Source organism: Rattus norvegicus, chromosome 4 (genome assembly GCF_021556685.1).
Source record: "Rattus norvegicus strain SHRSP/BbbUtx chromosome 4, alternate assembly SHRSP_T2T, whole genome shotgun sequence".
NCBI lineage: Eukaryota > Metazoa > Chordata > Mammalia > Rodentia > Muridae > Rattus > Rattus norvegicus.
The window spans coordinates 18,322,731-18,337,761 of NC_141537.1; the positions used below are offsets into that span (position 1 = coordinate 18,322,731).

General features: G+C 37.4%; 1 protein-coding gene across 12 annotated transcripts in view; it reads left to right on the forward strand.

The window, feature by feature from the left end:
• Positions 1 to 6,414: 6,414 nt before the first annotated feature.
• The window catches only part of Cd36l2 (CD36 molecule like 2), a 54,954-nt gene continuing 46,337 nt past the window's right edge, over positions 6,415 to 15,031 (forward strand). For all 12 annotated transcript variants that reach the window (XR_015685231.1, XM_087655694.1, XM_087655695.1 and 9 more), the window contains exon 1: positions 6,415 to 6,459. The gene's annotated coding sequence lies outside the window, so the exon portion shown is untranslated. The remainder of the gene's footprint in view (positions 6,460 to 15,031) is intronic.

The following is a 15,031-nucleotide window of genomic DNA, read 5'->3' on the forward strand; positions in this document are numbered from 1 at the left end:
ATTGCTTCCTTTTATATTCATATTTGGATGTAAGGTTATGTTTGTGTGCTTTTCTTCTCTTTGTTTTGTTTCCAAGATGATTAGTTTCTTGCTGTTTCTAGGGTGTAGCTTGCCTCCTTATGTTGGGCTTTACCATTTATTATCCTTTGTAGTGCTGGATTTGTAGAAAGATATTGTGTAAATTTGGTTTTGTCATGGAATATCTTGGTTTCTCCATCTATGTTAATTGAGAGTTTTGCAGGATACAGTAACCTGGGCTGGCATTCGTGTTCTCTTAGGGTCTGTATGACATCTGTCCAGGATCTTCCGGCTTTCATAGTCTCTGGCGAAAATCTGGTGTGATTCTGATAGGTCTGCCTTAGGTTACTTGACCTTTTTCCCCTACTGATTTTAATATTCTTTCTTTATTTTGTGCGTTTGGTGTTTTGACTATTATGTGTCAGGAGGTGTTTCTTATCTGGTCCAATCTATTTGGAGTTCTGTAGTCTTCTTGTATGCCTATGGGTATCTCTTTTTTTAAGTTAGGGAAGTTTTCTTCTATGATTTTGTTGAAGATATTTACTGGTCCTTTGAGCTGGGAGTCTTCACTCTTTTCTTTACCTATTATACTTAGGTTTGATCTTCTCATTGAGTCCTGGATTTCCTGTATGTTTTGGACCAGTAGTTTTTTCCGCTTTACATTATCTTTGACCGTTGAGTAGATGATTTCTATGGAATCTTCTGCTCCTGAGATTCTCTCTTCTATCTCTTGTATTCTGCTGGTGATGCTTGTATCTACGGCTCCTTGTCTCTTCCTTTGGTTTTCTATATCCAGGGTTGTTTCCATGTGTTCTTTCTTGATTGTTTCTATTTCCATTTTTAATTCCTTCAATTGTTTGATTGTGTTTTCCTGGAATTCTTTCAGGAAATTCTGTGATTCCTCTTTGAAGGCTCCTACTTGTTTATTTATGTTTTCCTGTGTTTCTCTAAGGGAGTTCTTCATGTCTTTCTTGAAGTCCTCCAGCATCATGATCAAATATGATTTTGAAACTAGATCTTGCTTTTCTGATGTGTTTGGATATTCTGTGTTTGCTTTGGTGGGAGAATCGGGCTCTGATGATGCCATGTAGTCTTGGTTTCTGTTGCTTGGGATCCTGCGCTTGCCTCTCGCCATCAAATTATCTCTAGTGTTACTTTGTTCTGCTATTTCTGACAGTGGCTACATTGTCCTATAAGCCTGTGTGTCAGGAGTGCTGTAGACCTGTTTTCCTGTTTTCTTTCAGCCAGTTATGAGGACAGAGTGTTTTGCTTTCAGGCGTGTAATTTTTCCCATCTACAGGTCTTCAGCTGTTCCTGTGTGCCTGTATCTTGAGTTTACCAGGCAGGTCGCTTGGAGCTGGAAGGTTTGTCTTACCTGTGGTCCCAAGGCTCAAGTTTGCTCACGGGGTGTTGCTTATGAGCTCTCCGTGGCGGCAGCAACCAGGAAGATGTGTGCAGCCCTTTCCAGGAGCTTTTCTGCACCAGGGCTCCAGATGGCATTTGGTGTTTTCCTCTGGAGTCAGAGATGTGGGCAGAGTGTAGTCTCTTCTGGTTTCCCAGGAGTGTCTACCTCTCTGAAGGTTTAGCTCTCCCTCCCATAGGATTTGGGTGCAGAGGGCTGTTTATCCGCTTCTTAATTATTTCTAAACATTAATTTGAAAGGAATACAAGAGAGAGACAGACAGAGACAGAGAGGTACTGACTGAGTAGAGGAGGTGGGTACAGATCTGAAAGGATTTGAGTGAGAGGGGTAAATATGACTAAAATACGTTATATTAAATACTCAGAAAATAAAAATATTTATAAAAGAAAAGAGTATATTTAATATTTCTTATGTTATTTAATGTGTTATTATTGTGTTTGTTTGGGGTGTGGGCATATGTGTACTGTCGCTCATGTTTGGAGATCGTAGGGTAGCCTTTGGCTGTCTTTTTCCAACGTCCATCAGAACTCCCAAGGCTTAATCTCAGGGACTTTGGTTTGTATGGCAAATATTTTCTACCATGTACTATCCAGCTGGGCCATTCATATTGCTTCCCCCAGAAAAAGGACTTGATGTTTGTTTTCACAAACATACCCAAAGACCTTAGTGTTTTCTGAAATCTAATGAGAGGGCATGGTGGTCAACTGAAATAATTCAAAGTAGTCCAATGTAGAGGATGGTAAAGGCCAAGTCGTGTGTCAATACTCTCAGCTTATGACTACTTTAATATTAAGAATTTTTGTTATGTATGCAATATGCATTTATACTCTAAGTTATACAAAGATGTTGCTTTCATTTGCCAAAAGTGTCAGAAAACAAGTCAAGTATGTTAAGCAGTCATCAATTATTGGGAATGACCAATAACCTCGAGTTTCAGGTAAGCCTACATTTTAAAGGTTATAGCCACCATATGAGTTCTATTAAGCTGGAAGATGTAGACTGTTTGAGCTTTCACTTCCTCTGGTGAAAAACATCAGCGACACAGTGACTGTCATACTCTGGTTCAGATCCTGTTGTGAATGTATGGAGATTAAACATGAGCTCTCATAATGCATCTGTCATCTTCCTCTTAAATATGTCCCAATATTTGTGTAGTCAACTTATTGCACTTCCTCTTTTCACAAGAGTTGAACTGCATAAATCAGCTGTCTAAAATACTGCCATGAAAGATTTTTAAATCGTCATACACACTGGGTAAAGGGTACTATTTTCATAATCCCAAAACAGGAGAAACATTGTAACTGGGTCAAAACCTCTAAAAGCAAATGACAGAACATTAATGAATTCTGAAATACTGAATTCTATAGTTTAAAAAATATTTTAAAGGGGTAAAATTTTCATTTTCTTTACTGTTGTTTAAATTATTTGTTTAATTTACATCCAGATAGTAACTTCCCTTCCCTCCTATCCTTTCAGTCTCTCCCTCTCCCATCCCATCCTCCATCCACCTCTTTCCCCTTTTCTTCCCGAAAAGGGGAGCACTACTGTGGGTATCAACCAGCTTTGGCATATCAAGCTGTGGTAGGACTATCTGATCTTATTCTGTTGAGGCTAGATAAAGCAGCCCAGTAGAGGGAAAGGAATCCTACGCCAGGCAATGTAGTCACAGACAACCTTGTCTGCCATTGTAGGAGTGCTATATGAAGACCCAGAAGCACAAAGCATGCATATGTGTCTAGGTCCATCTAAAAGGGTCAATATTTTTAGTTGAATGTTTTTAAAATCTCAAATGTCAAAAGATTTTCTGCTTTCCTACTAATAAATAAGAGAAAAATATAAAGGACCTCTGAAGGAAAAAACTTGCAATATTATTAGAGTTAAGGTAAAAATGGCTAACAGGCTTCAGAAAATAGGTTAAAATTTATTAAATAGTTACACACCATGAAGTCAAAAACAGGGCCTGACCAATGCACTTGTTAAAATTTAGAGCTCTGTATGAGTAAATGTAGAGAGTGTTTGAAGGCTTCTTGCATATTGAAGAGTGCTTATGATCCTGTTCAGTGCTCTGGGGAGTGATAGCTGAAAGAACATAAGTCCTTCCTCAAAGACAAACCATATCAGCATTTAAATAAACAGGACATAGACACTAATCAGTTGTATGACTTCTTCAACCATGATAAGTGATCTTTGGGAAAACAAAGCAAGGAAGAAACAAAGATTTATAGGCTCAGGAATGGGAGTGTCAGGAACGGAACCCTGACTGACTGTCGGGCAGCTTCAGGCATTGTCAAGTGCTGGACGCTACACAACTTAGTGTTTAATATCATTTTTAATTTTCATCGTTTTTTGATTAAAAGAAGAAAAGTAAAAGGCACATTAAGTTTGATAGTCACAAACAAAAACAGACTATAAGGGATGGTTATATAACTCCTGTTACACACTAAATAGTCATACCTAATAAGAACAGGGTTCAAACCAACATCTGCTCACATTCTCATGGCAAGGAGGCTTCCCAAAGAATTGAACCTCAGTCGACTCATTGTCATTGATGGTTCTATCCTACCATTCATATCTGTTTATTTATTGCTGGAATGGATATCTAGAGGGCTAGATGAACTTCACGTGGAACACATTGGCTCAAAATACTGTTTCAAGCAATATTTAAGGATGAAAACTTAGGCCTGGTGAGAGAGTTCCGTCAGTAAAGCACTTGAACATCCCAGAATCCATGTGAAAAGGCCAGGCCTGATGTTTCTAGTCCCAGAGCTGTGGAGTCGAGATAGACATAGACCTGGAGCTTTATGGACAGGTATCCTCTCATAGTCACAGAGTCCCCGATGCCAATAAGAAACCTTGTCTCATAAAACCACAAAAAAAGAAATAGATAGCATACACAGGAATAAGACCTATGGTTATACTCTATCCTTCACATCATGTGTGTATATGGACACATGCACCCATACTGATTCACATACATGATTACAAATATATGCACATACCTTTCCTCTCCATACACACCCACATGAAACTAACCCAAGTCTTTACTCTTAAATGAACATAGCATGCACTGCCTTAAAACTAAAATTGCAATTTCTTGAATATTCATGCTGTGGATTTGATTCCACTGGGTGTCTTTTGAGTCTTAAATAGCAAGAGCTGCTGGCTATGAAGCTGAGCAAAATCTATCAGTGGCCTCTGCAAATATAAATTTGGTGTTTGGACTTGCTCAATGGAATATGTGATATTTTACTCTCCAGAGAAAGTCAGAAGATAGAGATGACATTAGAGTGTTAACTAATATTCACCCAAGTGAATGCAGTGTTCATGAACACATCAATTTTTATGACATATCTTTTTTCTTTTAGTGCCCATATTTCCACATTTTGTATTGCCTTTGCCAATATTGTTAAATATTCTCTTTAAGACTTACTTTATCTGCCCTTATGTTGAAAATCTATCTCTAGATGGTTGCCTTAATATTTATATGCATGAGAATTAAAGCTGAGAAAAAAGCATTTATATTAAAAAGATTGAATTCCATAATAGGTATGTAGAAAATCTCAGTCAAAATATTTATTAAGATATTCTTTATCCTCCATTGTCTTATAATGCAATGCAGATAAAATATTCATAGTTTTAAAAGGATTGTCTATGGTTTCCTTTCCTATAAGTAACTCCTCCGATATGAAAAGGTCAGTAGTTTATAGTGAGGTTTAACATGATGGTTTCATCTCTTAATCCACTGAGATCCAAGTCAAAACCCCAATAAAGCCAGAGTAGATTAGTGACCTCTTGATAATAGTTAAATGGATGTATTGGTGTCATTCCCCTAGGAAGCCTCAGCAAAGCATAAGGCTAAGAATGAGTTTCAGATATTCTCTCTCTTTACTTTTCACCCCTCTAAGGGAGAGGAAGCTGGGCCAGCATCACACACCCTCACGTACAATGTAAGACCAAGGACTGGAGTAACTCTGAGCTTAGGAGCTAAATATATTCTTGCCTGGTACTCTCAGGTTGCTTCACTTCAGGAGCAACTTGGAGATGATTTTCTAGGGAGTCTGCCAGCTTTTGACCAGGATCACCTTATGAGGGTTTTGTCTGTCTGCTCCTGGTGTCTTTGTGAGAATATTCTTCACGTTGTAGGTCTAGAAGTTACTGCGGTACCTGAGATGCCAAGCTCAGTAGTAATTAAAATTGTATAGTGCTTGCTGTTTTGATTTGAATGAAAAAATCTAGGCTTTTTTTTAAAATCATGTCACCGTCCTTCTGAAATTTCAGCTAAATTAACAACAAAAAAATGACAAATAGATAAGAACTTCCACTTAGAATAATGGGGCCATTTCCCTTTGTAAAGTTTGTTTGTCATCCCTGTTGATTGATAGAGTTTCCAATTGTTCTCCAAATTATGAAAACAAGAGTCTTTGGGTTCATGCTCTGTAGTATGGGTGTGAGGAGGAGACACTCTTCTTTGCACTTTATGATCTGAGATTTGCAAGCTTAATTGTGACAGATCAACCAGTTCCCTAATTTACTTCCCCCTTGCTGTGGTCCAGCATCTGGAATAATGATTACATTTGAAAACAAAGCATCGAAGGGGGTGATTCACTTAGTCAGTTCCATTGGTTCTCTGACCTCTGACTTACTTGGATGGGAACATGGCCTTAAAAAAACAACAACAACAACAAAAAAACAATACAACAACAACAAAAAAACAAACAAACAAACTGCTGAGTATTTCAGATGTAGGTAATGGGTCTTCAGCAGAAATAGACCCCTATGAGCTTAACTAGCAGTGTAGAGTGGCTTTTTTTTTTCTTTTCTCTTTTTCAATTCTGTTGGCAACAAACCACAAACTGGCCTCTGACACTGAATTGTTTTTAAAAGCTCATTTTAACTCTCCCACACATAAGTAGTGAGGAACTCAGGGTAAGGGTTTTCTACTGAGGACATTTTCTTCTTCACAGCCGCATTCTGAAATGTGTGGAGCAACTGGTGAATGGTTTCCTAGCTTTTCAAAGGTAAGTTGTGTGGGTTTTTCCCCCCTTTACATAAAAAAAATATTAGTTTTTCTACTTTTACACTGATAAGAAATGATAATATTTTAAAACACTTCTTATGAAAAATGTAAACTGAAAAAGTAAATCCATTGCTTTTGTATAGACTCTAGGCTTTATTTGAATTGTTATATGTGTTTTTTATAGATCTTCCTACATTTTTGCTGGGTAGTATTAAAATTGTGTTTAGTGATCAGTGATATTTTAATTTATGAATTTTGATATCATGTGTATTTTCCAACACTCATTTGTTAATATTTAAAATGATTTATAGGCCAGTTGAGTTTTATTCAAATTTCTCTATTAAAACATGATTTTATATTAAAATAGGATGAAGAACATTTTTAATGAGTATTGAAACAGTGAGATTAGTATACAAATGATTTGTAAATCTTATGGCAACACTGTGTATTGAATGAAATTTATTAACGCGTTTGCTGCTGTTCTGTGTCAATAGCTTGTTGAAGTGTCCATGGACAATTTTGGGTGAACTTGATTTTTCTCTACACAGTTAGGTTAGAAGTGAGGAGGGTATTACATATACATTTACCAAATACTTTTCTTTAATGAACAAAGATATTTTATTACCCAAAAGAAGTGGATTATTTCAAATGATGACTGTAAGTTTAATTAGTGTAAATCAGTATGCATCTTAAATGTAAAAATAAAAGTAAATGAATGCCTTTGAAAATTAAAAAAATTGTTACAAATATTAGTTAGTTAATCCTCTAAATGATAATTTTAGATTTAAAAATAGGTAACGCATTTTAGAAAAAATAATAATCTAATTATAAGTAGCTATAAATGGCATAAAATTTTTAAAATAAATTTGAAATGTTTTTGCATTGGAAGGATCCCAGGACTTTCCATTTCTTTCATAGGTAATTTTAGGTTGTCAATTTCTTTTGAAAAATCTAAGAAAATCTTATAGGACATATTGCTTTGTCCATAAGTAAAAATGAAATTCTCAAAAAACTTTACTAGCTGATTTTTCAAGAGTCTTTTAGAGTATATAAATGAACAATATTAAAAAAAAAAAAGAAACCTTTCTACCAAAATCACTATTGAACCAGAACAATAAACCAGGTTCAGATTAACAGATAACAGGATGGCCTGGGGAAAGCAGTAAAGTGAACAGTGGATGGGGGCATTTGTACAGAGTGTACCCACAACTTTGGAATTCATTTTGAAAGTCACAGTTGATGCTCTTACCTTTAGTGAAACTTATGATTATTTTCTCTAAATTTGAAATTTTTGTCTTTCTTTTTTTGTCTATTTTGCTATTTACTGAAGGAACCAATTATTTTACTGCTTTGTGATTTAATCCAAGACTTTATAGTTAGTTTACTAGAAATTTCAAGTTCATGATCTGATGGAGTGGCTCTCTCACCACTGAACAAAAATTTAATATTACACATGCAATGTGTACAAATCAGACATTATTGAAACTTGAAAATATTTATGTAATTTTTATATAACCACATTTACTACAGTTTTCCAAATTACATTATTGGGCAACATGAAATTAGTCATTACTACATTAAAGTTGCTTAAAATAATGTTGCATAATGCTTCAAACTCATTGTGTGCAAATTTAACTTCTTACAGTGTTTGATTTCATTGCACACTTGCAATCTTTCTTAATCTATGTCATACTCAGAGAAAATAGAATAAAAATAATTTGCAAAAAATCCACAACTGAATACATATTTCCTAACTTCAGATTTTAAGCCCTGAAAACCTTGCAGTAATATTCTAACTATAGTAGAATTTAGAGTATAGAAAGAAATACTAATGCTACCTAGGTTCAAATAAATATTTGTACAAATGGCTCACATATATAGTTTCACTTAATTTCTAAGGTTGAATCAGACAGAATCCAATTAATTCCTAGCTGTATTCATTGTTAACAATTTGGGGACACAGTTTACAGAAGTTATAAAAATTGATTCTCAAGCTTAGGGAAGCAGATGATACTTCTTGGATCTTCCATTGGATGTTCTTGGAGTTCATTGCTCACTAATGAAATTTTCCTGCTGTTCCGTTTAAGTCAATTTGTCAAAAGGAATCAGTTCAAACCTACAGTAATTCCAAGTTAAGCCTCTAAAAGATAGACTTAGCTTTGAAGGATTTGGGCCATTATATGTGTAATACAATCTATTAATTACATAAGGTTATCCCCAAGACAAGTTTTTATTGTAATTCAATAAGTTTAATTAAGTGAAATGATTCATTGACACTACAAATATCTGTTTATTGATTCATTTGTTATTGCTGTAAATGGAACCCACATATAATCTATTAGGATGCAAATGAACATGTAAGACAAAGGATTCTGATGACTTGAATTAGATGAGAATTTGGAGGTCACCTTATCAAGAAACTTACAAGTTTTCTGCAGAGCCCTTGAATCCTGAAGTGATGTTTGAAAGCTGATGTGAGTCACAGCTGAAAGCAAGATCATAATTCTTACCTTCTACGTTTTAGCCCTTCTCTAAACTGAATCATACGGGCTATTAAACCAAGGAGTTCTATGTCCACACATAATTTTATAAAGATTGGCCTTAGGCCTTTTGTTCTAGTATGATCAAGTACTATCAGATAACTGAACACCTTCCCATAGAGAAGTTTTAATCCAGCAACATGGCTGCTTTAGCAAGAGATCATACGCAAAGTCCTCCTATATCTCTGTGATCTGGCTGGAATTACAGAAATATCTTTAATCCCAGGAGACAAGCAGCTCTCTTGGGTTCAAGGAGTTTAAGACCAGCCAGGGATAGAACAAGTTTAACATTTAAAAAAAAAAAAAGCTTAGGTCCAGGCACTTAGGTAAATGCCTTCAATCCCAGCACTCAGGAGACAGAGGCTTGCAGAAACTCTGGGTTCTGAAAGTCAATCAATTCCATTGTATCAATGAGTTGAGAGGCTCTGCAGTAGAAAGTTCTTGGCAGTTCAGTTCATGGAATTCAGAGTCACTTTTACTGGTATAGTTTTAAAGAGAAAAATTGTAGGTGAAGAGAGAAGGAGCCAAAGAATGATAAAGGGAAGATGAGAACAGATTGCCAGAGTTAGTTTGAGGCTAAGCAGAGAAATTCAGCTACAAGCTGAGAGAAGCCAGTTTGAATCAGTCAGTCTTGAAAAGAGTTTTGGCCCCGAAAACTGAGTTAAACCAGTCAGCCAGAATTCAGAAAGAGCTAGAAAGTGTAAACTTATTCAACAGTAGGCCTCTGAGATGACAAATACATCTGGCAAATAAAAATTACATTTACACCGTACTATGAATCTATTCTTAGATGTATATGTTGTCTTCATAGAATAATGGCTTTGTAAATACCAATAGACAGGGTGGAGAGTAAATGTGTTTAAAGGACATAATCAATTCATTTTGAAAAAATCCTGTACTCACATTTCAACCTAAATTCAATTTATTCATTAAGTTACCCCTAGTTGTATTTCCACATTAGGTTATCATGGGTAAGTGCTGCTCTTTTCTTGGGTAAGGAATGTAATGGAAGGAGCCTGTGCTTCAAAGTCCACAATAGGAGTACTCTGCCAATCTGACAACACCGGCAAAATAATAATAATAATAATAATAATAATAATAATAATAATAATAAGAAGAAGAAGAAGAAGAAGAAGAAGAAGAAGAAGAAGAAGAAGAATAGTAATGATACAACTTACCATATAGAAGTCAGTATGAATTTCTGAAAAACATATCTATATGTATTTTATACACTGAATAGGATGTAGCAGCTGACAGATTTGTAGCTGGTTGAAGCGCCCACCTCGACCAGCAAGGAAGACGCAACACCATTGGATTCTTCTCAACAGCCTTTATTGCAGGAACACCTCATTCTTGATACGGGGGACCCGGAGGAACAAAGGCACCAGCCTTATATACAAGACTGACTGTGGCTGTAAATTTGTCCTCTGGGGATTGGTGGAGTATGAAATACCTTATTAGCATGAATATCACTCCAGTCTGATAACTGCTGGAGAAATGCCAACACATGCATATTGCAGGTGTTTATCACTAACGACCACCGGATTTTGGCGCCATCTTTAGCCGCTCCCTACATCTCCCTCTTTTTTGTTTTCTAAAAATGACTGGTCTAGATCTGGGTGTCACATCAATACATGTCATTGCTCCTGCCTTAGGTCATTCCTCTCCAAGACTCGGCCTTACCTGTCCTTGGGTAACCCTATCGCCACCGGGCCCCTGTCTTAGGTTGGTCCGAGCCTGAGGAAAGTTGCCCATCTCTGGATACTATGGCTTCATATGACAGTGACAAAATACAATCTAGGGCAAACTCTTAATTTTTTAAAAAGGCCAGCCATATGTTGGGAGAAGCACCACTTTCAATGGCAGCCATAGCCTAGTAAACAATCGCTTTGTGTCTGGCATGCTCTCATTGTAAATGGCAAAAGAGCCATAGACATACTCCATATCCCAAGAGGACAATGGCCACCCAGACAAACATGCCAGCCCATTCTTTAAAAAAGGAGAAAGCATTGGTAATCCATGAGGTGAAATCTCCAACTGTGATGTGTTCCATTCTAGTGTTGTTAAGGACAGCAATCTGCATCAGCAATTGTCTCGATAATTGCTCTGCTTTCATGGACCAGTTTGTGTTCAGATAATTCGAGATTTCTTGGCTCCATCGAGAATACTGAGAAAAATTAGCTTGCAAAGGAGTAATACATGGAAAACTACAATTATGTATCCTAATCAAAGTTGTAATGTTCAACTCAGCAGAATTATTGATTGATGTGTCTCCACTTCCAGAAGAGGCTCCTTGCATAATTTGACTCAAAGCAGCCAGGATGGTTCCAGTGCCCATAGCACTATTGCTCACAGGATCTAACCAATTAGCCAATGTGGTCCTTCGCAGCCATACACAAGGCTTGGAGGAATTTTTAAGAGTGAAACATAATGTATGTAATAAAGAAATATTAGTGTCAGTATACCATTGGGGCAATTCTCCATTTGGCACTATACAAGGAACAGCACGCAAACAGGAGGTGGAGATAAAGGTTGGCAAAACAGTAGAATTGCTATGAACTGGCATAAGTACTGGCCAGGATCTGGCAATAGCCGACAGAGTAAGTGAATCAACCTGGATTACCATTCCGAGTAGTAATAGTAGAGTTTGTAGTCTCATCTTCATGAAGAGCAGGAGGCACTTTGCGAGTCAAACGTTCAGGCACCCAGATCGGATTGTCGTGATTCTGTGGAAAAACACAAACAGCTCCGCTAGACCTCAAAATTATGGGATCTGGGCCACACCATTCACCAGTTAAGACATCCTTCCACTTTCCATCTGTATTAGTCATAGGTTTAGTAGCAGCATGGCGATCCACAGCAAAGCGGCCATGCGCATCCAAACTTAAGAAATTTAGAGTAAAAAGAGCTAAAGAAAGTTGTTCTTTAGGTGTTCTGCCATAGGCAATTCCCCCTTTTTGTTTTTGTAAGAGCTCTTTTAAGGTACAATGCGCGCTTTCCACTATTCCTTGACCTTGGGGATTGTATGGCAATCCTGTAGTATGTTTGACCTGCATTGTTTGGCAAAATGCCTGAAAGGACTTTCCAGTGTAGGCAGGTCTGTTGTCTGTCTTGAGACTATCAGGCTTTCCCCAGGATGCCTACGCCTCTAAGCAATGACTAATGGCATTATGAGCCTTTTTACCAGTCATCAGAGTGGCATGTATAATACCAGGAACAGGTATCAACAGAAACATGGGCATATTCTAAATTTCCAAATTGAGATATGTGTGTGACACCCATCTGCCAAAGTCTTAATGGGAGCAGACCACGAGGGTTAATCCCCACCTGAGGAGGGTGGTGAAACTGAACACAATTTTGGCAACTTAGCACCACATCACAAGCTGCAGCTCTAGAGATTTTAAATTTTTGTTGAAGAATGAAAGCAGGAACATGAAACTTTTGATGAAATTATCTAGCGAGATCAACCGGAGGTGTATGAAAAATAAATTCTCTACGAGTACTAGCATCTACCAGGGCATTATTACTGGCCATGGGACCAGGCAAATTAGAATGAGATAGAATATGTTGTATGAAAAATTTATTTTTTCTGGCCCAAATCAATTTTTGTAATTCTAAAAGAATTTGACATACAGTACTAGTCGACCTAATTGGCCCTGTAATTTCAAGTGAGCACACAGCATTAACTATATAAGCAGAATCAGAAATTAATTTAAAAGAATCATGAAATCTTTTAAAAACTTCTAATACAATTTTACATTCTGTAATTTGGGGGGGGGTGCTTGGACTGTATTGAATTAATACTGGTTCTTGAGAATCAACCATATAGGCACCTACATCTGTTTTGGAGCCATCTGTATAAATATCTAACGCTCCAGACAAAGGCTCTGAGGCAGTGACCTTAGGAAAAATCACTGGATGTTCAGTAAAAAATTGTAGCAAAGGATCCTTAGGATAATGATTGTCAAACTCTCTATCAAATCTATAGCGTAATATGGCCCAATCATCTATCAAGGCACACAGTGCTTCCACCTGAGTTGCAGTATATGGTATAATAATTTTCTTGAGTACAATACAAAAATTCTGAATGCAAGATTTAACACCTAACATAGCAAGCTGTGCAACAGCAGAAGGATAATATTCAAGGGTCTTATTAGGAGAAATATGAGGATAAATCCACAGAAGCGGTCCTTGTTGCCATAGTACTCCTGTAGGCTGATGAAAAGTTCTCAGTATACACAAAAGGAGATCTTCCTTTTCCTTGTACCTTCTTAGCATTGCCTTTTCCAGTCTTTCTTCTACTTTCCTTAAAGATAATCATGCTTCCTTGGTTAAAGCATGGGGTGAAGTAAGCTGAGAATCCCCTTTCTGGATCTCATAGAGTGGTTGTAAATCTACATTGGGCATTTTAATATAGGGTCAAATCCAATTTATGCTTCCTAGTAATTTCTGAAAGTCATTTAATGTTTTTAAATGATTTTTTCATCAAGTGGCTGACAAAAGAATTGTAACCAGTTCACCTGGGACTTTCAGGACCTCAGTAACAGCCCTTTATCAAACTGTCTCAGAGGGCTAAAGGCCCATGGAAAAGAAAACATTAATCTTGACTTTGGCCACAGCCTCTAATTGGAGTAAGCTGAAGAGCCAGTAACAAGACTTTCTCCTCTTATCATCTTAAATTAAAACCTGTTCTGTCTGGAAAAACAAAGTTATTCACAGTCTGTTGTAGTTTTTTTTGAAACTATTTTAGTGGTTCCCCTGTCCCCAAACCTGGGGCATTTTGACCACAGGGGCAGGAGCTGGCTGCTGAGGGGATAGGATCAAAGGCACTCTGCATGTTAATGATGACTAAGGAGAAAAGTAACTTAATGCTGGAGACTGACTCCTCTCTTGGAATAAGGCCAGCAGATAAGGCAGGTTCCCTTAAAGAACTTCTCTTTAATGAGCTCTCTCTTTCTGTGAGCAAGTGTTGAAGGACAGGCCTTCAACTGGCAGCAACTGGAATTTTTTTTATTTTATTTTTTTCTCTGACCTTGTTCTTTGAGGGATGGATAAATTCCTTTCTTGTTCTTGTTTTCCTTAGAATCTTCCCCCACCTCACTCTCAGCATTTCAGATCATTCTTCCTGTAGCATTTCTAACACAGCCTGTCCCTTTAAGGTTCCTTGATCCCAAGCAAAATCTAAATCTTTCCCAGCTTATCTCAGCTGTCCACCATGATATTCCCAGAGACAGCGAACCAAGGTGCAATGGCTTCGCATTCACTAAGAAATCTCTCTATAGTGCTTTTTTTCATCCTAAGCCTTTTTCTTTCAAACAGCTCTTGAAGAGCCAGAAAAATTGGGTGAGACTGAGAAGTCTCCATGCTCACTGCAGCAGCTCCGCAGCTAATTTCGCTCCCCCCTACTGTGTGGGCTGCGAGCACAAGCACAGATAAAACACTATGCTTCAAAAAATAATGTTGGCTATCAACCAACACACCGTCACTAGAGCGAGGTACATAAAATTAAGTTTCCTACTCACTACACTTACTCCATAGCTGGAGGCCTTATCTGGGGAACTTTTATTTAAGAGTGGTTTCTTCCTCAAGGTTCTTTGTCTCGTTTCCTTTCAATTTTAAGCTTATGATGACCAAGAAGCTCCTAAAGAGCTAACAGGAGCAGGGTGGAGTGTGAGTTTCCCATGCTCTATGAACCTATTTACAATTGATTTATGAGCAGGGCAAGCTGGCGTGTATATTTACACACGATCTTGTAGCTCATCATTAGTGGGCTCTTCCCAGCAAATGTACTCCTGTCCGGGACAGTAGCAATTCAAAAGAAAAACAAATCCACCACACAAAGAAGAAACAAAACTACAAATCCTAGACCACAGACTTTTTAATCTCTAAACCAAGGCTTTCATCTTCTCTGCTTACTCGAGAGAACCTTATTGTCCTATTGGGGAATTCTATATTCCCTTATCTAGGAGCTTTATCATCCCCTATCTGAGAGTCTTACCGACATCGCAGTCCTGAAACTGAAGAGTTCTGAAT